At 43.0% G+C, this 24758-nt stretch overlaps 1 protein-coding gene across 5 annotated transcripts in view; it reads left to right on the forward strand.

Annotated features, from left to right (window-relative positions):
- POLE2 (DNA polymerase epsilon 2, accessory subunit) overlaps positions 1 to 24758 on the forward strand; it is a 194828-nt gene that overhangs the window by 86378 nt on the left and 83692 nt on the right. The gene's annotated exons all lie outside the window — the stretch shown is intronic.

Here is a 24758-nt window from a genome sequence, read left to right on the forward strand (position 1 = left end):
AATCTGTAAAATAATTAAGACTTGTAGCACATTTGTGCAAAACCAATAGTTATTGTGAGTAGAAGCACCCACCTCACCTTGTGTGGCCTGCCTTAACTGGGGGACATGCACAGAAAGGGAATGTCCCCTGTAGAGAACGATCCAGGAAGATGCCCTGTTGATTAAAATAGATTTCCTTATTGTCCCCAGATCAGCCCAGACAACTGGATTTTTCTCCTCTACCAGCAGATGGAGACAGAGAAGAAAAGCTTTACAATGCTGTTTGTACATAAAATAGTGTTCTACCTGCAGTCACTCAGTATTATCTATCTCCAGCAGATGGTAGAGGTGCAGACTTTGAGACAAGATTCTTACTCCCAGGGGTGCTAAGTCCTGTTTACAAGCCATCCTCCTGGTAGAGAGGGATCAGGCAGGGAGTAGGTGACCCTCGTTTGCCTTGTACCCTTTAACTTAGCTGGGTTTTGATAGCCAGTGTTGCTGGCTCCCTCATTCCTATGCCTCTTCTCTCTCCCTGTCGAGGTTTCCCTTCTGTGGACTCAGATGTAGACTTCTAAGGGAAAGTATTGCCTTTTTTTTGAGAGTTTGATTTGTTTTGGGGCGATTGTCCCTTTTTAAGATTTACAAAAAAAAATATATGAGCAGAGAGGCAGGAAGGCCAACATTGGAGAGGAGAGGAATCACTTCTGTGAATCCTTCCTGCGGTGTGAGCTCCTGGACTTTGCCTTTAGACCGCAGGGAGGGAGATCCTTTACAGCAGAGGTTTGCATCCCTTTCTGCCATGTCCCTGTTCATAAGATGGCCTTTCCCATGCAGTGCAGAAAGCAGCCTGTACGGAGCATCAGGATAAGGTTTTTCCCTCTGAGAACCTTGCATGGATAGCAAAAAGGTCTCTATCTCTCAGCTGCAGAGGCTGAATGAGCTATCCCAAAGGAACAGTAGCAGCAGGTTTTAATGTGCTGCTCTGCTGAGCAAATGTGCACAGCAGGTCTGTTAGCCATTTTCTCTTTCCCCCGCGGTGCAGGGGAATAAGTGGGTGGGGGCGGGGGAGTGTACTGCAGGCAGTATAATTTAGAATTTGAGTTGGGTCCTTCTAGGGAGTGTAGTGAACTGGGAATGGAAGCTATTTTGGTCTCTTACCCCACAGTGTAGGGGGACTTTGAGGCTAATCCTCCCCCCTCCCCGATTCTGATTCCAGCTTCAGGAAGGAGTCAGAATAGTGTTGGGAGGTGGCCTCTGTAAATCTTTTTTTTTTCTCCTGAGTTTTACTTTATCTGTAAGACCTATTTATTAAAGAAAGGGCTAATTCTAACAGGTCTGGAAAAAAAAAAAAGGAGCATCTTTGATCTCTATACTCCCTCCTGTCCTAAAGAAAGAAAAAAAAAAGACAGAACTACCTTTGGACTTGGACTCTATGGTTTCAGATGGAAACTTTCAGGAGACTTTGGCTGCTGATTTCCCTCTGGTCAGGGATGAGAATGGAAATCCTTTGGAGGAAGGGGAAATCCATATAGCTGAGGGTGTTGACCTGAAGGTAATGTGTTGTTTTAGTATGGACAAGTGACCACCATGTTGACTCGGGTGCTAGTGCAATTAGGCATGAAAGTGGATCCGGAAGAGGAGAATCCCAATATGCAGGGGCCTACAGTTCCCGCTAATGCTTTTCTGCTTTATCACTGTTAAGATTTTGTTTTTAAAGAATGGGATAATCTGGAGGCTGGCCTGCAGATGGGCAGAGCCATGGCAGATTTGTATTTTCTTCCTGTGGTTGCCTTGTTGAAGGGTCCAAAGTTGACGCAGTACTCTCCAGACACTAAGAATGCCTCTGTCCCAATTGAGAGTTGTGCTGCTTTAAGGTTGCTCAGGAAAGGAAGCTGAAAGGGCAACTCCAAAGTAATTGAGGGTTCAGTGTTGGTCAGCAGAATGGCAGTATGCAGTAATTTTATGACTCGAGCCTGCTTGCATTGGCAGATCCCAGTAGTGGATTCTGATGAGGCTCCTTTGGAACACCTGATTAGTTTTGACCTTAGATACATGCAGAATCGGCATGACAACTCCTTTGGTTGCATACGTGGATAGCGGATGTCTGGTCCCAGTTTGGTAACCTCTTTAGGGATAGACTTCTTTTCAGGCATGATTTGAAGAGGCTAGTGTACCGCCCAGGGGAGTTTGTCTAATGGATTGGTGTAGGATAACTTTTCTCTATAGACAGAAGTTTCGGGATGCCTGATATTATTGCCCGAGTAAGAGTTAGGCTTCGCAGAAGTGGTATCCAAGTAAGTCGGCCTTTTTGAGATGGCCACCACAGGACTCATGTTGGGTTGGTATTATTTCAGGGGACCTTGCAAGCTCCCATGGGACTTATGCGATCTACTTCTCAGTTATATGTATTGGAAGTTGGTGTGGTTCCTGTTTTACAAGGAATGGAACAGGGTAACTCCCAAAACAGTGAAATGTTTCCATGGTTTGGAATGGTTACACGTTAGATTTGCCAACCTGATGACAGAGTTTCAAATTTTCCCCTAGTGCTTTCCACTTACAAAGGGACTGTCTTCTCCATTTAGCAGTTGCTGTTCTAGTTCTGGAGGCAGAACAAGGTCTTTAATTCAATTACTTTTTGGTTCCAGAGAAAAAGGTACTTTTGGCCTATTCTAGATTTTAACGGAAGGTGCATGCAGTTTTACTGGTGTCTCTTGCTAGTATGGAGACTTTGTTCTGACGTTGCAGTGGTCAGGAAGGGAGACTTTCTGGTGTGTTTGGTTCTTATCCAGGTCTATAAGCACATTACTGTTTGAAAGGTCCTTCAACAATTTATCAGGTCTTCGGTGCTAGGCAGGCATTTTCCATTTGCAAGCAATGCCTTTTGGCCTGGCCACAGTTCTGTTCACATTTTCCAAGGTTCTGGTGGGTTTAGAAGCAGCTCTTTGCCATGAAGGCTTCATGGTACATCCTTCCTTGGAGGATTGGCCAATTCAGGTGACGTTTGGAGGGTTGTCTGTGCACAAAGTAATTCTTTTGTTGTAGAGTTTTAGCTGGGTGCCCAACTTAGTCAAGTGTAATCTGGTTCCTTCCCAGATCCTGGAATATCTAGGTGCTCGCTACAAGATAAAGATGGAGAAAGTATTCCTTATGGCAGATATTTGAAGATTCCCAGGATTTGGATTTGGCTTCTGGGGCTGGGATTTATGACATCCATATCGACTTTATCCATTGAGCAGTAGCTCATAGGAGCCTATTGCAGATGACTGTGCACTCCCTGGGGGTGGGGAGGGAGGCATGCTTAGTCCAGTGTAGTCTTTCCTGATGACTGGCAGGGTGGCCTGCCCAAGAAGAGAAAAGCTGGAATTTCCAGATTGGGTGATGGCTACCACAGATGCTAGACTAAGCGGATAGGGAGCCACAAGCTAAATGAATGGCACAAAGACGTTAGATGGTGGTTGTATTTTCCTTGTCCATTAATCGTTTGAAGTCAAGAGCCTTTGATCAGAAGCCAAATGAGAATTCTGTTGGATAATGCAACAGCAGTTGCGTATATAAATCAGGCACGAAGGAACCAAGAATCCATTGATTGTCTTGGAAGCGGGATTGTTAGGTGGGTGGACCAAAAAAAATATTTTAAAGTCTTCGTTGGTACCTTATGCTACTAGGGTAAGAGTTGTGCATGATATAGTTGCACTGGAGAAGGTACATAGAAAGGTGACCAAAATGATAAAGGGGATGGAATGGCTCCCCTATGAGGAAAGGCTAAAGAGATTAGGGCTGTTCTGCTTGGAGAAGAGACTGCTGAGGGGGGATATGATAGAGGTCTTTAAAATCATGAGAAGTTTAGAAAGGGTAAATGTGAATCAGTTATTTACTCTTTCAGATAATCGGACTAGGGGGCACTCCATGAAGTTAGCAAGTAGCACATTTAAAACTAATCGGAGAAAATTATTTTTCACTCAACGCACAATTAAGCTCTGGAATTTGTTTCCAGAGGATCTGGCTAGCTGGGTTTAAAAAAGGTTTGGATAAGGTTCTTGGAGGAGAAGTCCATTAACTGCTATTAATCAAGTTGACTTATGGATTAGCCACTACTATTACTGGCATCATTAGCATGGAATCTACTTAGTGTTTTGGTCTTTGCCAAGTACTTGTAGCCTGACTTGGCCACTGTTGGAAACAGGATGCTAGGCTTGATGGAACCTTGGTTTGACCAGTATGGCAATTTCTTATGTTCTTATGTGGATATTTTTTAAGCAGGCAGTCTGGTCCTTGGACTGAATGCTGATGCAAGAAATGTTTGCTTATATCAAAGCCAGGTGGGGAACTCTTCAGTTGGATTTTATGCCGGAGAGTTTGACCATCAGAGTACTGGAGTTTTTTAGTCAGAGATGGGAGCGAGTCTAGGCCTGATCGACCTATCTTAGTCATGGCCTTGACATTCTAATCTGTGTGACTTCTCCATGGCACCTAAGGGTTCTCCCCAGATAGAGGCACATCGACATATGGCAGTTCTGGCGTGGCCCAGACATCCATGGTTTGCAGGTCTAATTAGCAGACTGCAGAGGTTATTACTCCTTTGTTGCAAGCTAGAAAAGCATCCACTTCATTAGTTTATGTGTGAGCCTGGAAGTTGTTTGGTTCCTAGGGTCGGCTATCAGGAGTTTCTCCTTTTCAGGCATCCATACTTTCATTCTCTCCTTTTTGGAGAATGGTCTCAGGAGGATCTTGTTTTAAGCTCTCTGAAAGTACAGGTGGCGGTGGCGGCGGCAGCATCCTGTTACAGGAAGAAACTACAGAGCTTGTCCATAGCCTTGTACCTGGATGTGGTGGAATTTTGGAGGGACTGTTACATTTCCATCCTCTGCTCTGCTGTTTGTTCCTGTTGTGGAGTCTCATTCCAGCCCTTTATAGAGGGCATCTTTGAAGGACCTTACGTTGAGGGCAGTGTTCTTAGTGGCTATCATTTTGGCCAGCATTTCAGTTGCTGGCCTTGTCAGGTAGGAACTTCTTTCTTCAGTTTTTGGAGGTCAGGGTTTCTGTCTGAACAATACCATCCCTTTTGGCCAAAGGTGATTTCAGTCTTTCTTAGGTCTCATTCATTTGAGTTGCATGCATTTAAGAGCCCTAGTTCCAGTTCCAAGGCTTTCTATCAGGATCGCCAGGTTTTAACTGTTTGAGGTATATGAAGATCACTAATGATCCTTAAAGGTCAGATTACCTTTCCTTTTATGTGCTGGTCACAGGTCATACTAATGGACAGAGGTGACTAATGCTAGAGGGATTAAAGAGGTGCTTGTGTTGGCATAAATTAGCGTTCTCCTAGTCTGGGGGCTTATTCTACTAGGTGTCAGGCTGCTACTAGAGTTGCGTGGCAGTTGTTCTCTCCACGGGTGAGTTGGAAAGGCTGCCTTCCTTGCATTTCTGATTGGATGTTTGTACTCCTAGCTGTACAGTGTTTGGATGAAAAGATTATGTACAGGTCTCAAAAAGGAAGGCGATCTAAGAAAGCCGTCAGGAAAACAACAGGAATTAGATGCCACAGTTTTTTTCAAAACTTTATTGCAGTGGAGACGTATCTATTTCTTAAAGCCCGACTCTGGCTGAGTTTCGCCATCTACGGAATGACTGCCTCAGGGGCTAAAAATAAATTGCACAAAATGCTTTGTTTACTGTAAATATATAAATCAACAAAAACATAAATATTAAATATCAAAAAACTATTTAAAAACATATAGATAAAATCAAATTAAATGGTGACATTAAAATAAAATTAGTTATGAAAATCTTGTAGTTGCAATTTGCCCATGTTTAAAAGAACCCTTTTTAAAAACTAACTCCAAAAAATGGGGTGGATTTATCTCCAGTTGTGTACGCTATAGTCTATAAACTTTTAGATTTTTACCTTAGATGTATTTGGACTCAGGTTGATAAAACTGTAATCTTGTGTGATAAACTTGTCTTTCCAAGTACAATACGCTGTATCATTGATGCTGAAAAATATATATGAAATCGTTATATATCTTTTGTATGTAATGTTGATTAAAATAAATGTAATACCTGCTCTCATATATGAACTAACCTTTTTATTTCATGTGCACTTCATAGTCTTGTGAATGCGATACGTCTGTTGGATTCCCAATTCAGACAACGCATTAATCATGTACTGCGACTAGAACAGCTATATTAGTAATATCAAAAGATAAAAATTAAATTTAAATTCAGAATAATGATGTGGCTGAATGAACAAAAAGTTTTTGTCAATCAAAATTACTACCAATAGTACAACCCAAAAAAAACTTATAATTTGAAATCGGCGATTTGACTGACACCCGGTTGTGGCGCCAAAATTTGGTATTAAAGAATGGTTCGGGGTTCTTGTCTCAATGATTGCTATTACGGGTGGAGACGGGGATTCAGAAGTGAAACGCAAGGTATTTACAACAACTTCTTTCAAAGCGGGGCTAGCTGCCAATGTTGGAATAAATGTATACAGTAATGTTAGTTCAAGTGTAGTTAAGGGATCGCATGTGCAGCGCAATGATTCACAATATCATTTTTCAAGGGGAGCCAGCCGTCAATAATGAAATAATTATGTACAGCAAAAATGAAATAAAAAGCTGCCCCTTTCTATATTCACTGCCCTGTGTTTACAATGAATGGTTCTGGTACAATCTTTGACTTTTCAGATTTTTTTATAGACTTTCTATTTGGTAAAAGTATCCCGATTTTTGAAACCTTATGTTTAGAGTTTTTCAAGTGGCAAGATAGAATCATTATGAGAAAGTATAACCGGGCTTAAGTAAGATAAATAACTTGAGAATAGATAAAAATGATTTAAGATATGGGGCATGTTTCCCAATGGAAATACATCAAATTATTATGCTTTAATAAGAACACTGGCACAGCTCCTGATTTATGGTTTTTTATTCCCCAGACACAAAGACACACATAATGTTATGATCATTTTTATGGGTTGTACTGTTGGTAGTAATTTTGATTGACAAAAACATTTTGTTCATTCAGCCACATCATTATTCTGAATTTAAATTAAATTTTTATCTTTTGATATTACTCATATAGCTGTTCTAGTCGCAGTACATGATTAATGCGTTGTCTGAATTGGGAATCCAACAGATGTATCGCATTCACAAGACTATGAAGTGCACATGAAATAAAAAGGTTAGTTCATATATGAGAACAGGTATTACATTTAATCAACATTACATACAAAAGATATAATAACGATTTCATATATATTTTTCAGCATCAATGATACAGCGTATTGTACTTGGAAAGACAAGTTTATCACACAAGATTACAGTTTTATCAACCTGAGTCCAAATACATCTAAGGTAAAAATCTAAAAGTTTATAGACTATAGCGCAGGGGTCCCCAACCACCGGACCGGGACCGGGCCGTGAGAGTTTTTTGCCGGTCCGCGGCACCACGAAGCACCGGCAGGTGTGTCGCGCGCTCCCGGTCTCTCCCGCTGCCGTTGCCGCGGGGCTGTCAGCACGTTCAAGCCCAGTGGGAACGGTAGCAGTGCTAGAGGAAGCTGTGGCACCCGTGACTGGCTTTTTCTTCTTCCCGCGCCTGCCCCCCCCCCCCCCTCCCGTGACCCGGAACAGGAAGTGATACGCGGTGCACGGGAAGGAGAAAGAGCCGCGTGATAAAGTAGCAGCGGCGGCTGTAGCATCGGTCCCCGAGCAATTGAAGCAGCCGGTAATCGAGAAAGGAGTCAGCAGCATGAGCTTCCCGCGGCCGATGGGATTCTTCTTTCTTGGCATGCGGGGGCTGCTGCAGCTCCCATTTGTGCTCCGGGGGGGGGGGGGAGAGGAAGTGAGTGAGAGAAGGAGAGAGAAGCAGCCAGCCTGTGTGTGATTGACTGGTCAGAGAGCTGATGTGTGTGTGTGTATGTGAGAGACAATGAAAGTGACTGCTCAGGGAGATGACTGGTGTGTATGTGAGAGTGTGCGACATTAGTCAGAGAGGTGACTGATGTGTGTGTGTGAGAGAGAAAAAGCATGGAAGTGGGAAGTCTGGGTATGTGGGAAGGCATGGGCGTAAGAAGCCTGGTGTCGGGGTGAAAGAAAGCATGGGAGTGAGAAACCTGGGTGAGTGTGCATGCATGAGAGAGAGAGACTGCTTGGTAAGGTGACGGTGTGTGTGAGAGAAAAGGACTGGTGTGTGTGAATGTGAGAGAAAGTGATTCAGGGAATGAGAAGCCTGTGCATGTGAAGAGAGTGAGCATGGGAGTGAGAAACTTGGGTGTGTGTGAGACAGCATGGGAGGGAGAAGCCTGTATATCTGAAAGAGAACATGGGAGTGGGAAGCCTTTGTGTGTGTGTGTGTGTATGCATGAGCGAGATCAGGTGACTGGTGTGTGTGAGAGAGAAATAAAGTGATTATGGGAATGAGAAGCCTGTGCATGTGAAGAGTGAGCATGGGAGTGAGAAACCTGGCTGTGTGTGAGACACATCATGGGAGGGAGAAGCCTGTATATCTGAAAGAGAACATGGGAGTGAGAGACTGGTGAGTGTGTGTGTGTGTGAGAGAGAGAGAAAGAAAGTGATTATGGGAATGAGAAGCCTGTGCATGTGGAGAGAACAAGCATGGAAGTGAGAGACTGGTGAGGGAGTGTGTGTGTGTGTGTGTGTGTGTGTGTGAGAGAGAGAGACACAGAGAAAGTGATTATGAGAGTGAGAAGCCCATATATGTAAGTAGAACATGGGAGTGGAAAGCCTGTGTGTGTGTGTGTGTGTGTGTGTATGGCATGAGAGAAACTGTTCAGGAAGGTGACTGGTGTGTGTGTGCCAAAGACTGTTTGGGAGATGATTGGTGTGTGAGACAGAAACTGGTCATGGGGGCATGACTGGTATGGTGTGTGTGTGAGAGACATGGGCACTAAGGAAGAAGACCATAAGTATAGAGCTTAGCTTCTACTGCTGCTTCTGGTGTGTGCCACGGCCTGCAGGGATGGGGAGTAGGAGAGCTGCTGGAGGGGGTAAGTAAAGGTGGCTTTTTAAGTTTATTTTTCTTGACTGCCATTTTAATTGTGTGATGTCTGCTTTTTTGAAATATTTTATTGGTGTTTGGAGAATGTTTAATAGTTTTTATGAGTTTTTAATTGTTGGATGTTATTCTGTTCATAGCTGTTTTGAAACATTTATTCTGCTTATTAGTATAGTTTTACAATTATTTCTGTGTGGGGATCTATAGCTGCTTGCTAGTTCTGTTTTCCTAATAAGAGGTGTATTGGTTTTTAGGGCCTGATTTAATATTTGTAGTGTTGCCTTTTCATAGATAGGTGTAACTGTGTGCGGATTAGTTTATGTGCATTACTACAGATCCTGGGAGTATGTTAGGTCGGTTCTGTGTCTGTTACAGAGATGAGATATTTTGCTAGCATGTAAACGTTTGTATCGGTCTTATTTGTTGTGTTTTCTCAAGAGGACATGCATTGGTGGTAAACTGCTGTCTTTTCATAAGTAGGGCTATTGAGCCTGGAAGTAGAAGGAGTTTGAGTTGCTGTTACTGAGAACCAGAATATCTTTTTTGTAGGGTGAGTTGTATGGGGAATGTCATAATTCTGCTTTACATCCATTATTGTGGGTCAGAGGGGTTCCCATGGATACAAACTGTACTTTTGTATCTAGCCCCGTAACGATCATGGGTCAGTGTGCCATGCATGTGAGAACCTATGGTGAGTTGAGTCACATTCACATTATAAAGGTCATAATTAAATAAGTGTGCACTAAAATCCAACCCCCGCCCCTGCCCCACCCTGCCGGGCCATGGAAAAATGGTCTTGCTTGAAGCCGGTCCCTGGTGCAAAAAAGGTTGGGGACCACTGCTATAGCGTACACAACTGGAGATAAATGTATCAAATGTTCAAACCACCCCATTTTTTGGAGTTAGTTTTTAAATAGGGTTCTTTTAAACATGAGCAAATTGCAACTACAAGATTTTCATAAGTCCAATTTTATTTTAATGTCACCATTTAATTTGATTTTATCTATATGTTTTTAAATAGTTTTTTGATATTTAATATTTGTTTTTATTTGTTTTATGTATTTACAGTAAACAAAGCGTTTTGTGCAATTTATTTTTAGCCCTTGAGGCAGCCATTCCGTAGATGGTGAAACTCGGCCAGAGTCGGGCTTTAAGAAATAGATACGTCTCCAATGCAATAAAGTTTTGAAAAAGACTGTGGCATCTAATTCCTGGTGTTTTCCTTATGTACAGGTCTTCCAGGTTTCCACTCAGTGTCTGGCCTGATCTGGGAATAAGAGAGAACCGAAGTTTTCCTTTCCTTTAGTCACACAGATCAGTCCAGAATACTGCCTGGGATTTCTGAAGACTGCTCTCTTTTCTGTATGTAGATAAGTCAGATCATCCAGTTGGAAATACATTTTTGTTCACCATTCCCCTACTCAAAGTTTTAGGGGGATAGTTCTGATTTATTTTTAGCTTGGATACATATTATTCTGAACGACTGCAGGTGGCACACTGTCTTATGTACAAGCAGTACTGGAAAGCTTTTCTGTCTCCATCTTCTGGTAGGGGAGAAAAACCCATTTGTCTGGCCTGATCTGAGGGACTAAAGGAAGAAAATATTATTGGGCAAGATTTATATGCTGCCCTTCAGGCACGTCAAAGTGGATTATATTCATGCCTCTCTGCAGCTCTGCTTTTTTTTTTTGTCACCTGTCAGATGGCTTAGCTGACTGTCAGGCACATATTTGTCACATGAATGCTCTTCTAACAGTTTTTAATTCTGCAATCTGAGCAGTGTTGGAATGGTAGTGCTGGTGTGGATTATAATTAGCCGGAAGTATTCTCTGTTTTGCATAAACAGGCATCAGTGTTGAATTGTTAGTTCAGACATGTACTGGCTTCACAACATTCAGTATTTATATTTAGAATAGTGTGACTTCCTTTTAAGCTTCTAATTTTAGACACATTTAATAGAGCACATTTTTACATGGGGTGCATAGAAAATGTTCTTTTTTTTTAGAACATTGTCAGCCCACTCAGAATAATACAAATTGCTGAAATGAAGCTGCCAGAGAGAGAGATTGACAGTGTACTTTTAGCATAGGAATATAGCAGATGACGGCAGATAAAGACCAATTGGCCATATAGTCTATCCACTTTCAGGTCTATACTGCTAAGCATGTATCCCAGTTGCCAGCCAGCCAGCCATAGAAGCTTGACTGTTGACTGTTTTTCAGATATTGCTCCTTATCCAACTAACTGGCCGATACAGTAAAGTCCGCAGGAGAGCGGGCGAACAGGCTACTCGCCTGTGCACGATTCAGTATGCAAATTAGGTCCGGCGGTAGAAACAGGTAAAAAGAGGTGCTAGGGACACTAGCGCATCCCTAGCGCCTCTTTAGGGACAGGAGTGGCTGCTGTCAATGGGTTTGACAGCCGACGCTCAATTTTGCTGGCGTCTGGTCTCGAACCCGCTGACAGCCACGGGTTCGGAAACCGGACGCCGGCAAAATTGAGCGTCCGGTTTTCAACCCGTGGGCCTACTTCAAATTTTTTTTTTTTTTTTACTTTTTTTAACCTTTGGGACCTTAGACTTAATATCGTCCAAAGGTAGGCGCTAATTTTCTTAAAGTAAAATGTGCGGCTTGGCTGCACATTTTACTTACTGAATCGCGCGGGAATACCTAATAGGGCCATCAACATGCATTTGTATGTTGCGGGCGCTATTAGGTTCGGTGGGGTTGGACGCGTGTTTTCGACCCCTTACTGAATAAGGGGTAACGCTAGCGTGTCGAAAACGTGCGTCCAATGGCGGGTTAACAGTGTGCTCCGGCGGAGCACACTGTACTGTATCTGCCTGCTTGCTTGTTGTTTTTACAAGATTCCATACTTAATCCAATACCTAGGCCCTCCTATCTCCTCCCCATGTCTTAACATCATGCTTGGTATTAATCTAAAGAGCTATTTAAAGTAGCAAGTTTGTTGTCCTAACATCTGACTGCCTATCTCCCTGTGGCCAGACATGGTTGATTTTTCTGGGGAGTTGTAGCTTGCTGGTTCCCACTTGGCTGCCCAATGGCCTGAGGTGTCACTAGTTCATGTTTCTTTTGTTCACACTTTTTCTTTTTATCACCTTTCTCTCTTATTCTGCTTGTAAGTGAGTGAAGAGTGGGTTTGCAATATTACAACATCCTAACCTTGTTTCTTTTGTTGTCTACTATATCTTTCCCAAGCATGCAAATAAGCAGGTTTTCTGACAATAGTTGTAATTACTGGCTTCTATATTTATTGATTTTTTTTCCCCCAAAACTACAGAAGTAGTTCCCTGTTAGAATTTGTTGAAGGAAGTATTTCGAAATGTTTTAGTATTTATATTCTTTTTTTTTTTTTTTTAATGTAAGGGCTCTTTCTTCAAAGTCTTGAGGGAATAACACAGTTGCACAGAGAGATTTCAGCAATCATCACAGCTTCTGGGTAAATAGTGCAAACTAAAATAAGTTGACACCCTGATCTGAAATATATCCCTGCAGTAACATCAGCCTGCCAATATTCTCCGTCTCCAGCAGATGGTGTATGTGCATCTCCCTACTGGGGATTCCTTTAAGTTTTAGAAGGAAATTTAATTCGCCCTGTGATTTCCTGGTCTTGAGGCAATTTCCGTGGTCTCTCAGATCAAGAGTATTGATTATTTACTTAGGCATATTCCTCTTGATTTTCACTTTTACGATATAGTCCTGCTGGTTTGAATATTTTGTATGATGAAAATTGTATTACGTTATTGTTTGTATATTTTTGTGTGTTATATTTGGAATGTAAAGTGTAATCTGCATTGAACATTGATTTGCGGATCAATGTTTTTAAAATATTCTGCATATTTATATATACACACCCCTTCAATAATATCACCTAATTATTATTAGGTTTATAATTATTTATGGAGAGGTTGTATTGTAGAATAGTCTGACTTTCACAGGTATTAGTTTTGTTTCTGTTCAGAATCAGGAACACTCCATCTGTCCATGTATCTTGGTGTGCAAGAATAATTCAAGTAATTCTTTTTACTTTAGTGAAATATTACATACATCTAATTATCCTCCAAGATTTGTAGCTCTTAAGATGAGGATAAAAAATTGTTTTCAAAATGTCACTAATCCAATAGGAGTCTGCTAGCCAATTGTTTTATGTTGCAAAGTAGAATATCATTAGAGTTTTCCTTATGTAGACTTTGCCATACCCCTGTGGTTTATCTTTGGAGAGAGATACTGTGGCATTGCAAGCCTGACTTTCATTGTGGTTGGATGAAATTGTGACCACAGGCTGGAAATGAGCGCCTTGGTCTGGTAGTTTTTTTTTTTTTCAACTGGCGTGGACTTAGCTGTTTAAAAAAAAAAACAAAAAACAGCTGAAAGGCAAGCGGGTGCAGGAAGCCAAGTGTGGTGGTGAAGGTTTATGCCCTTTCCACCTGCAACAGGAGACCAACTTTGCACTCAACTGGGACAGGCTGAGCTCAGGTAAAGGGCAATTTTAAAAAATAATTTAAAATAATAAAAGAAGGGGAGTTGAGTAGGGATTCAGCTCCTGTCCCCCCAGTCTCTATGCTCTGCGCGCAATCTGATGGTCATTCTACCTCCGGTAGAGTTCAGGGGACAGAGGCAGCTTGGTAGGTTGAGCAGCCCTTGCAGATAGGCCCCGCTTTAAGCCTCATCTGGATTGCCGTGTAGTAGGCCATGGCGGTGTTTTTGCAAGTTTTTTGTTTTTTTTTTTGTGCGCCGCAGATTGCCCTCTTCAGTTTGTCAGATAGTGCTTGTGTGCCAGACTGTACAGCCCATTGTGCATATAGTTGGGCGCATAGGAACGCCACCAGGGTGCCCATTTGTTTGCGCACACATACACTCGCTTTTTTGCACGCATTATCTGAGCGACCTGGGGGAGCTCAGTTTGGGCACTTAAGGCATACAATACTGTGCCTATATATTTGTGAGCCTAATTTTTCAGGTGCACTATTGTTAGATGCCTGTTAGGGTGTATTGGCAGGCTGATGGCGCCCATAACAAAGAAGCCTAAGCGCCTTGTCCTATGTGTTGCTTGTCATATTCGGACATTTCAGCCTGGCGTTCCTTCTAATTTGTGTCAGTGCTGTTTGGAGACTCAGGGAGAATTACCTCCATCTTTTTTTTACTAAGCCTAGTTCTTCCCAGCCTGGGGTGGGAATGGAAAAAGAGCTGCCAGAAAGGTTGCCTGATTTAGGAGCTTCCCTAACTGTTTCGTCAGTGGGGGAAGGTTTTGGCATGGATCCTTCTCTTTCCTTGGGTAGAATTTTTTCAAGGACTGCACTCCTTCCTTCAGGTGCAGGCCCAGGCCCCGGCCAATCTTAAGAAGTCAGGATCGCAAGCGGTGAAATCCCACATGCCTGGTGCTTCGGCTAAGCGTCTGGATACACCTGGAAGCCAGTCTTCCCAATAGGGATCCAGATGGCATGGATGATGAGACTGATCATTACTTCCTGGAGGATGGGGACATTCCTCCAGGTTTGGAGCCATATAGAACTATGTTGAGGTTCTTTCACGTGAATGAGTTACCGGCTCTGATTTCCCAGACATTGAAGATGCTGGGAGTACCTGGGACTGAATCCATGTCTGAGCCAAAGAATGATCCCATTTTGATTTCCTTGTTTAAAGCCTCATGCTTCTTCCGTACTATGGAAGCCATTAATTGATCTGGAATGGAGCACCCCAGAAGCTAATTTTAAAGGGGGACAAGTCTTGGGAAGCGTTGTACCCCCTGGATCCAGTTGTGAGAAAGCAATTATGTTTTCCGAAGGTGGATGCACTTGTGAGAGCTGTTACCAAGCGGACGACTGTTCCCGAAGAAATGGGAGCGGCCTTGAAGGATGCCCAGGATAGGAAAATTGAGGCTATCTTTAAGCAGGCCTTTGAAGCAATGCCAGTGAATTTCCAGATAGCTTCCTGTTGTTCCCTGGTGACTTGCTCTTCTTTACTGCTCTCTCAAGAGATCAGTGAATCTGGTGTAAATTCCAGGGCAGTGATAGAACCAGCAGCCGCCTTTTTGGCAGATGCAGGCTGCGATTTGGTCTACACTTCGGCCAGAGGGGTGGCTTCAGTAATAGTGGCTAGGCATCAGCTATGGCTGAGAAATTGGTTGGCCAGTTCAACCTCAAAGTCTAATCTTACAAAGTTACTTTTTAAAGGCTCGCCCTTATTTGGGAGTGAGCTGGAGAAAATGGCCAATAAGTGGGGTGAGTCCCCAGTTCCTCGATTACCAGAGGATAAGAAACAGGCATCGCGATCCTTCAGCAGGAGAGGTCGTACTAGGGGTTTCAGACATTTTTGACCCTACAGAGGAGCAGCTTTTCAGGGGACTCAACCTTTGGGTAGATCTCAGTCCTTTTTTCCCAGGTAGCCTAGATGAGGTGCAGGCTCAGATAGTGGAGCGCCCTGAGCCTCCCAATGAAGGTGTGCTGATCCCCCTCAGGGATCAGAAGATAGGAGGTTGCCTCTCTCTTTTTTTTTATTGGAGGTAGGTCGAGATCACGACAGACCAATGGGTTCTGGAGGTGATAAGAGATGGCTATGCACTGGAGTTTTGCAGTGTTCTTCGGGACATGTTCATGTCTCCCTACAACTCTCAGATGAAGAGACAGCCAGTGGAGTGTATGTTGTCAAGACTTGTCAGCCTGTGGGCTGTGGTTCCAGTGCCCACATCTCAAGAAAATATGGGTTGATATTCCATTTATTTTATTGTGCCCGAGAAGGAGAGAGGGCTCTCTTCATCCCATCTTGGATCTGTGACTCGTTTTCGCATGGAAACCTTGCACTCAGTGGTAATGGAAGTACAGTTGGGGCAGTTCCTGATGTCTCTGGATCTGTCTGAGGCATACCTGTATATTCCCATCATTTAGAACCTCAATTTCTGCGTTTCATGGTTTTGGGACATTTTTGGTTTTGAGTGCTACCTTTTGGTTTGGCCACCACTCCCAGAACTTTTTCCAAGATTATGGTGGTGGTGGCCGTGGAATTGAGAAAAGATGGGATCTTGGTACACCCGTACTTGAACGACTGGCTGATTCAGGTCAAGAGTCTGAAAAAGAACCTCTGGGTCTTGCGCAAGGTGATCTCCTTGTTGTAGGAGCTAGGTTGGATCATAAATCTGGCCAAGAGCAATCTTCATCTCATTTGTGCAGCCTTCTTTTTTAGACTCTGCACAGTCACATCGGAACTTCCGAAATCCTCTGTCTCGAGGTCAAGCCGTGCCCCAACAATCACAAAGAGTTACGCAAGCCACACGCCAACAGCAGGACCCGTGGCAGTGAACAATGGTAAACCTGATAGCATCTGTAATTTGTCATCTCGTCCATTATCAGTATCTGAAGTTTAGAGTGTTGGAAAAGGGACTTTCTTTTGTTTCTGCTGTAGTATGCAATGATTTTGATGTACAGGTCCATTTATACCGTTTTTGTTTTTTGGGGGTTTTTTAGATCACTGAAACTTAAAGCTTTCTTTGCTGATGCTCTGACATTACAAGACGGTTCATTGGTTTTTACAAAATCCAGTTGGGTCCCTCCGGGCCCTGTAGACCCATCTATAACTGTTTTTGAAAAATTGGTCCATTCTGAAATTGCCAATATCAACACGGAACAAGGATATATGTTCCAGAATGTATCCAGGGATGAAAGGACAGCCATCAGATTATTAGCAGTGGATTCAAGTATTGTAATAAAACCTGCAGATAAGGGTGGGTGCATTGTTATACTAGATAAATCGTCTTATGAAGAGGAAGTGATATGTCAATTAAAAGATACTGTATTTTATTGGCCACTTCCCCATGACACCACAAGCACCCTTAAGGACACCATAAAAGCATTGGTACAAGAAGCTCAGGACCGGAAATTTATCACCTCCCGTAAAGCCCAGTTACTCCGGTCTTTTATGTTTTGCCTAAGATACATAAGTCTCTTCAGAATCCTCCAGGCCGTCCTATAGTGGCACATATCGGGTCTCTTTTGGAGCCATTATCTAAATTTGTAGATATTTTTCTGAGACCATTTGTACCCCTGAGCAAATCGTTTGTAAAGGACACTACACATCTTATCTCCATTCTTCATGATCTTCTTGTTCCTCCCGAATCATGTTATCTGGTTACATTAGACATAATTTCATTATGTCTAATGTATGAAGGATAAAGGATGAGGCCCTAACAGTTATTGAAGATACACTTAATCTCCGTATTGGTCCTATTCATGTTCCTACCTCCTTTTTGCTAGATCTGGCCCGTATAGCCTTAACAAAAAAATTCTTTATTTTTGACCCTATCTTCTATCAGCAAATTAAGGGCACGACTACTATGGCCCCGAGCCTGCCTTTGTTACAGTATTTTTTTTAATTGTTTATTTATCATCTTTTAATATATATACAAAATAATCTTTGCATAGGAAATTTCAGAGATACAAAAAGAAAATTTAAGCAAAGTAAATAACCCTTTATACCTTAAAGAGTTTATATTTGAAACCCCTTATTTCTCTTAATACATAGGAAACTTGGATAGAAAGGAAACATAAAGAGGAGTATATTAATAGAAACAAATGTATTTGGCACTCAATTGCCCACCTAATGTATTTCTTCCCTTTATAGCCTCACCAGGTAGTCTCCTCCCAGACAAAAAAACCCTCAACTGGTCTGGTAAAAAGAAAATATAAGTATTCCTGGCCAGTTTAACAATGCACTTACATGGGTAGCGCAAAACAAAACTAACCCCTAGTGCTAAGGTCTCAGATATCATCTGTAGAAAATCCTTTCTACGCTGTTGCGTAGATTTAGCTAAGTCGGGGTATATACGTACAAGACCACCACAATACAATACATTTATATATTTGAAGTAATTTTTCATAATTTTTGAGATACCAGATTCAACAAAAAAAAAGTAACAGAGCACAACATGATCTATAATCTCTGCATTAGAATTTTCTAAATAATCGGTGAGATTTTGAAAATCTACACCTTGAACACTAGGAAACGCTGAAGGGGTATTGGTTCTTTTAGGAAGAAAAAAGTTTCTTAACTGCTGGTATCTCCTGGGGAATTTTTAAAGTCTCCGAAACATTTCTTAAAAGTTAACAAGGGTATTTCTCCCATAACAATGGGGAAATTAAGAAGTCTTAAATTTAAATGCCTCATATAGTTTTCGATTGACTCAAGTCTTCTCAAAGAGGAAACCTTTTCCGATACCATCGTGGCATTTACATTCTGGAGGCTTTTTATATCCTCATTTATCTTTTTTTAATGAATTGTCATATTCCACAAATTTTTCTTGTGTCCTGTTCCAAAACCCCGACTTTAGCGGCTATATCTTCCAGTTTCAGAGTTTGAATGTTTATTTTAGAAGACATCCTCATCATGAGGTCCCAGATTGTATCGAGGGTCACAACCAGGGGTTTAGTTAATTGCATGGGGCGAGGTCTTACCCCGAGTTCAGTGTGATCACAGCCTTCTCCCGTTGACTTGGGGATATCTAGTGCTTCCTCTCCTTCTCCACTCAGTAATACAGTTACTTGGGGTTCCAGAATTCCTCCAACCGCTCCAACCAGCCTGTTGGCTTCTGGGCCACCTAGCTGGGCAGACTCAATGACATCATCGTTCCGCACCTTAGCTCCTCTGTTGACAGATTGTTGCAATGCTCTCCGCAGCGTTTTCAGGTCGGGAGGGCTCAGCGAAAGTTCCCCAGGAGAATACGGCTCTCCTCTCGCCGACTCTCCAGCGGGGGTAGAAGCCCTCAGAACAGGTAGGGCTGAGGTGAACTTGGATATTAGTCATTTTCCCGTGGCATTGTCTGGGTCAGGTAGATAAACCCGGACTTTGTCTTTTCTTTTATGAAGCATTTTTTTTAAGGAAAAGCACATTAGCTTAAATTTCAGAAATCTGAGATACCGGAGCAAATGGAGTTACTCCCTCTCAGGGCGCCATCTTGTTTTCTCTCCCCTTTGTTACAGTATTTGAAGAGAAATATGTCTATACCTTTGAGTGGTTTCCTTATGTACATCTTTGGTTAAGATATATTGATGACGTGCTGCTTATCTGGTCAGGTACCAATATACAATTTTTATGTTTCTCGATTGGCTCAATAACTGTAATCATAATCTCCAGTTTAATTTTAACATATACTGTAATAAAATCCCCTTCCTTGATGTGATGATTTCTTTGAATCATGACAGTTTTTCCACCTCCATCTTTCGCAAAGATACGGATCAGAACACTTTCTTGACTTTTGACAGCTGTCACCCGCATTATCCTAAGCATAATATCCCCACCAGCCAATTTTTAAGACTACGCCGGTTGTGCTCCTCGAAGACTGAATTCTTGTCCCAAGCTAAGCAGATGATTGCTAGGTTCTGCGAAAGGGGGTACCCTCACAAAGTTTTAAGGAAAGCATACAAATGTGCCTTGTATGTAAATAGGGATTTATTTTTTAACCTCAAAACTGCCCTTTGGATAACTCTGTTAATTGTATTCTTCCGTTTTACACTTCTAGTGCTAAAATCACTAGGATTATACATAAGCATTGGTTTTCCCCTTGCACTTGATAAAACCTTCAATAGCCCGCAGCGGTTTACTTACCGCCGGGGCAAGAAACTCCGGGACATGCTGGTCCACTCAGCATATTTTTCTGACAATATACAATCACAGATTTATAAGAGGACACAAGCCCTGTGGCCAGTGTTCAGTGTGCCCCTTGACGTCCCCCATGATATCATTTACACATCCGACCTCAAAGAAAACTTTTGAGTTATATGGGTCTTCAGACTGTACAACTTCAGGGGTGGTCTATGTTATTAGCTGCCCATGTCAGAAATTATAGGTTGGCAAGACCTCCCGCATGATAAAAACGCGAATTATTGAGCATTGTTCCAATACTAAAAATCAGCGAGAAAATGCCCCCCTGGTTTGATCATTGGACCCAGGTTTCCCACTCTTTGCAGGATTTACATTTTTTTTGTTCTCTATGTAGTCCGTCCCCCGTTGCGTGGGGGTAACCACTCTGAATTTTTGATTAAAAAAAAAGAACAAAAATGGATTTGTTTGTTGGATACCGTTATACCTAAAGGACTCAATGCTGAATTGGAATGGAGTTTTTTCACTTGACATATTCCTGCTGTGATCTGATTTGCTTTCTTTTCTACCTTACCAATTGGTTCAAATTCTTAGCAATCTGATTGGTTACTTTCTCTGCTTTTCCGATTGGTTTGAATTTTCACGCCAAAACTTGTGCTTTAAAATCACAGTAGTATTGTAAGCCTGTGCGCTCCCTGGAAATTTTGACTACCTACAAATACGGTATGTTTGCAGTATGTCCTCCTTTCTGTGTCGGCTTGTCCTCTCATATTTGGTTCTGATTTGTATATTTATATTTCCCTGTATGTACCCAGATCAGTCCAGACAGTGGGTTGAGCCTCCTGTCCAGCAGAGGGAGACAGAGAAAAACTGAAAAGGTATCCTATATCAGGACAGTGCTCACCCTGCATCCCTTCAGTATTTCTCTGTCTCCCAGCAGAGGCAGGCAGTTGAACCTGCAGTTTCCTAGTTTTCTCTGTTTTCCACACTGTGGTGATTTCTTTCTTTCTCCTTCTGATTGTTTCCAGGATCAAGCAAGTATTGATTAATTTCTATATGTAAAAAAAAAAAAGAATTTGAAGGAAATCAAACTTCTTGTCTGTGAGACAGCTCTGTCTCACAGCTCTTACAGGGTCCCGGGGGGATTTTCCCCTTGAGTACTCAGCCTGGTACCCCTCTTCCCGGTGACCACTTGCCTGGCTTAAAGGGGTGATAATGGTGGTCCAGTCACTCCCCCTTTTCGCGCCTGCCTCAGGTCTTTTAGCAGAGAGGCTCCCATTCCTCTGCTCGTTTCTTTGAAGAAAAAAAAAAAAAAAAAGAAAGACCATCAGAGGCACAGCTTACCTTACCCACCTTTTCATTGCAGGCTCCAGCAAGGTAAGCAGCTGGGGAAGTGATTACTGGTGGTCCAGTCCCTCTCTTCACCCATGTGTGTCTAAGCACTGTGTAAAAAAAAAAAAAAGGGAAAAAATTATTTTTCTTTTTTTTGGTCAGCTGCAATCCAGGACCCCTGCCCACCTGAATCGCTGCATTTGTGGCCAATTTCGTGTGTCGTGAGCCATTCCCCGCCCCCCCCCCCCCCCATATGCCGCATGTGAGGAATCAGCCGCATGGTTTTCTAGGACTGGGATTTGTTCGAGGTGCCTTCCAGGATGGGTGGGGCAGCTCTTTTTCAGGGTCTGCAGCAACAGCCAAGCCTCGTGGGGCTCAAAAAGTCAGGCTCCATAGGAGCTCAGAGCTGATCCTTTCTCCCTCAGTGCAGGGACGGCAGCCATCTTAAGTACATGTCTTAAGCACATGTCATGAAGCTCAGGCAAGGGCTGTGTGGGAGGGGGTGCTTCCTCCAACATTGTATCCAGTCCCTGCAACTCCTGATGAGAATGCAGCTCAGGATCCGGTTTTTTTTACAGGAGGACCCTGCTTTTCCAGATCAGGATGTTGATTCTGATTCCTTTTCTTTAGATTTTGTACACCTTATGCATAAAACCTTTTTGGGCTTCCAGGTCTCTGCAAAGTGGTGCCTTGCCAGTCAGACCTACGCAGGGACTGCCCCCCAAGGTAGCCAAGCGTGCCGATGTTCTGGCATTTCTAAGGGTCGCAAAGTTAAAAGGCGCAGTTGTTTCAGGAGGGTCTGCCACTCCGGACGTGCCGGGCAGTGCAGGTGTCGGAACCTCTCCTCCCCCTCCCGTGGGGGGGGGGCATGGATGAGGAGCAAGGGAAACAGGCTTCTTTGGAGGGTGATGACCCTCAGGTGGTACGTCTGTTCCAGAGGGAGGAGTTAGAACCCCTCATTCCTGCAGTCCTGGCGGAGCTCGGGGTTCGATCTCCACAGTCTGTAGCAGTCTCGTGCAGCAGGCAAGCCTCAGGTGGGTTCAACAATTACTCAGCACCCAGGACCTCCTGTGTCTGCAGAAGCAGAACAGGCAGAAAGGCTGGAAGGCACGATTGCGTATGGGGCTGATGCTCTCTATGAACTCCTCAGGATGCAAGCCAAAGCTATGGTCTTTGGATCAGTGGGTCCTCGAGGTCATCGAAAGAGGCTACGCGTTAGTTTGCTCGGGATCTCCCGGACCTCTACTTGATCTCTTCCTGCGGAACTCGGAAGCGCTCAGTGGTGTGCCAGACTCTCGACAGGCTTCAAGCGCTCGGTGCCATAGTCCCGGTCCCCCTCCAGGAACAGGGATCCGGCCAGTATTCCATCTACTTCGTCGTCCCCAAAAAGGATGGCTCCTTTTGACCAATCCTGGACCTCAAGAGAGTCAACAAGGCCCTCAATGTTCCCCATTTTCTAATGGAGACCCCGAGGGCTGTCATAGCGACGGTTCGTACAAGGGAGTTCCTTGCTTCCATATTTGGTTCTGATTTGTATATTTATATTTACAGAATGCTGTTCTAAAGACTTAGCCTGTCGTCAAAACATGGGTCCGTGTCGGGGGACCCTTTGAATTATTACTAAAACACAGTGGAATTGCCGTATTTTGGAATATTAAAATTTGAATGAAAAAACATTGGACCAGAAAATTTATTCTGCACTTTTGTTGTATTCACTTGCATTGCTGCGTGCAGCCCCAGCTCCCTTGTGGTGTTTCAAGAGCAATCTTCAGCCATCACAGTCAATAGAATATCTTGGTGTTCAGTTCGACACAAAACAGGGCAGGGTATACCTGCCAGAGGGCCATGTTCAGAAACTGATGGTGCAGATGCATCTATTGATGAACTCAATATGTCTGACAGTGTGATCCTGTCTTCAGGTGCTTGGATTGATGTCAGTGACCCTGGAGGTGGTGCCATGGGTGAGGGCGCATATGTGTCCTCTTCAGCACACTCTGCTGTCTAATTGGAGCCTACAGTTTCAAGACTATTCGATTCAGATCCTCCTGCCAATAGAAGCCTGCTCTCAACTACATTGGTGATTAAAAGCAGATCATCTAAGAGAGGGGGTTTCCATAAGATCACTGGACTGGCTAGTACTTATAACAGATGCGAGCCTCCGGGGTTGGGGAGCTTAATGTCAGGAGCTTGACAGCTCAAGGACACTGGAGTGCAGACGAGTCTCTCTGGAACATCAATTGGCTGGAAACCCATGTGCTCCAATTGGCATGCTTGTGGTTCGGCAACAGATTGCAGGGTCGGGTGGTCCAGATAATGTCTGACAGTGGAATGACACTGGCTTACCTCAAATGGCAGGGAGTATCAAGAACTCAAAAACAATGCTTAGCAAGATCGAGTACAGTTCGGAGAGGTCACGATTAATGCACAAAATGCTACTATTGACCCACTTCCTAATTTCTACACAACTTTTGACGCTATTGAGCAGTTAGATTTTGACCATCATACTAGGTGTCATTGTGTGGTTTAACAGCCATGATCACTCCACCTTATATATAATCATCGGTCAGTCCATGTGGAACATCAATTTTTTTAAAGTATTTTCTTGTGTTGATTACACCCATGAAACACACTTTTGGCATATATCATAATTCTTCATAAATCACCTCTATATCAATACCCAGAATTTTATGTTCGTACGTATTCCAAATACTAGTATTCAATATTGTACTTATCTCATATTGACACGCTTATTTTCTTGCTGAAAACCAACCATGAAAGTTCTGCCAGCATATATCTCAGCGTTGTGACGCTTCACACAAGCTCATTTCTTGCCCGACACCGTACCGTGTTTCGGACTTCATGTCCTTCATCAAGGGCTATACATCTGATTCTGAAAGACCAAAAATCACGCGGATAGTAACTAAGTTTTTTGTTTTAAATTGGAAAAGCGTGGCAGTACTCACATTTAAAGCAGCATGGCGTTTCTCGGCGTGTTCTTTTTAGCTTCTCTTCCGGCGATCAATACGTCATGCAATTTAAACACCCCAGCACTGGTGACGTTGAACCTACGTCACTTCTGTTCATAAGGAATACCATTCTATCGCGCTGTTTAAACCTGATGGGCAAACTGAACGCATCCGGAAAATCCATTGTTCTCGCAGATTTAATGCACGATTAGGGTCCCCTCCTCTTGGGTTTAAGGGAACAACATCCATGACTCGCCACTGTAATTGTTGAAAATTGTGATTTTTTTCAATACAATGTACTACCATCGGTGCTGTTAGCTTGGCTGTAGTGATGCAGCTACGATGTTCTATTAACCGTGTTCTGATCGAGCGTTTTGTGCGCCCGATATAGTAAAGATCACAAGGACATTTTATTAAATAATTACTCTTGTTGTCCTACAATCTGTATATTGCCGTGCTTTATGGGATACACCAGATTTATCTGTCCAGTCACATCCTGTAATAGTCTGGTCACAAAGGGAACATTGCGAACCTTGTTCACAATGCCAATGGCCCAACTTCTGCAATGTATGATCGTCACCACACGGAGCCAAAAATGGATGAGAGACCACATCACCAATATTTCTACCACTCGTATATGTAATGATTGGATATTGTCGAAAGATCTCGTGTATTTTTTAAATCGGCCAATGTTGGCGGATCAAGGCAGCTACTTGTCCGGCTCGATTAGTATATGGAATGGTGCATACAGGGCGCATATCTTCTCGCGTTGGATTTTTTTCTAATAGCAACCACTGGCGTTCAGCATGATATGCTCTTTTGTATGCTTTTTTGATGCATTTGAAAGGATACCCCCTCA

This window comes from Rhinatrema bivittatum, chromosome 4 (assembly GCF_901001135.1).
Source record: "Rhinatrema bivittatum chromosome 4, aRhiBiv1.1, whole genome shotgun sequence".
In the NCBI taxonomy this organism is placed as follows: domain Eukaryota; kingdom Metazoa; phylum Chordata; class Amphibia; order Gymnophiona; family Rhinatrematidae; genus Rhinatrema; species Rhinatrema bivittatum.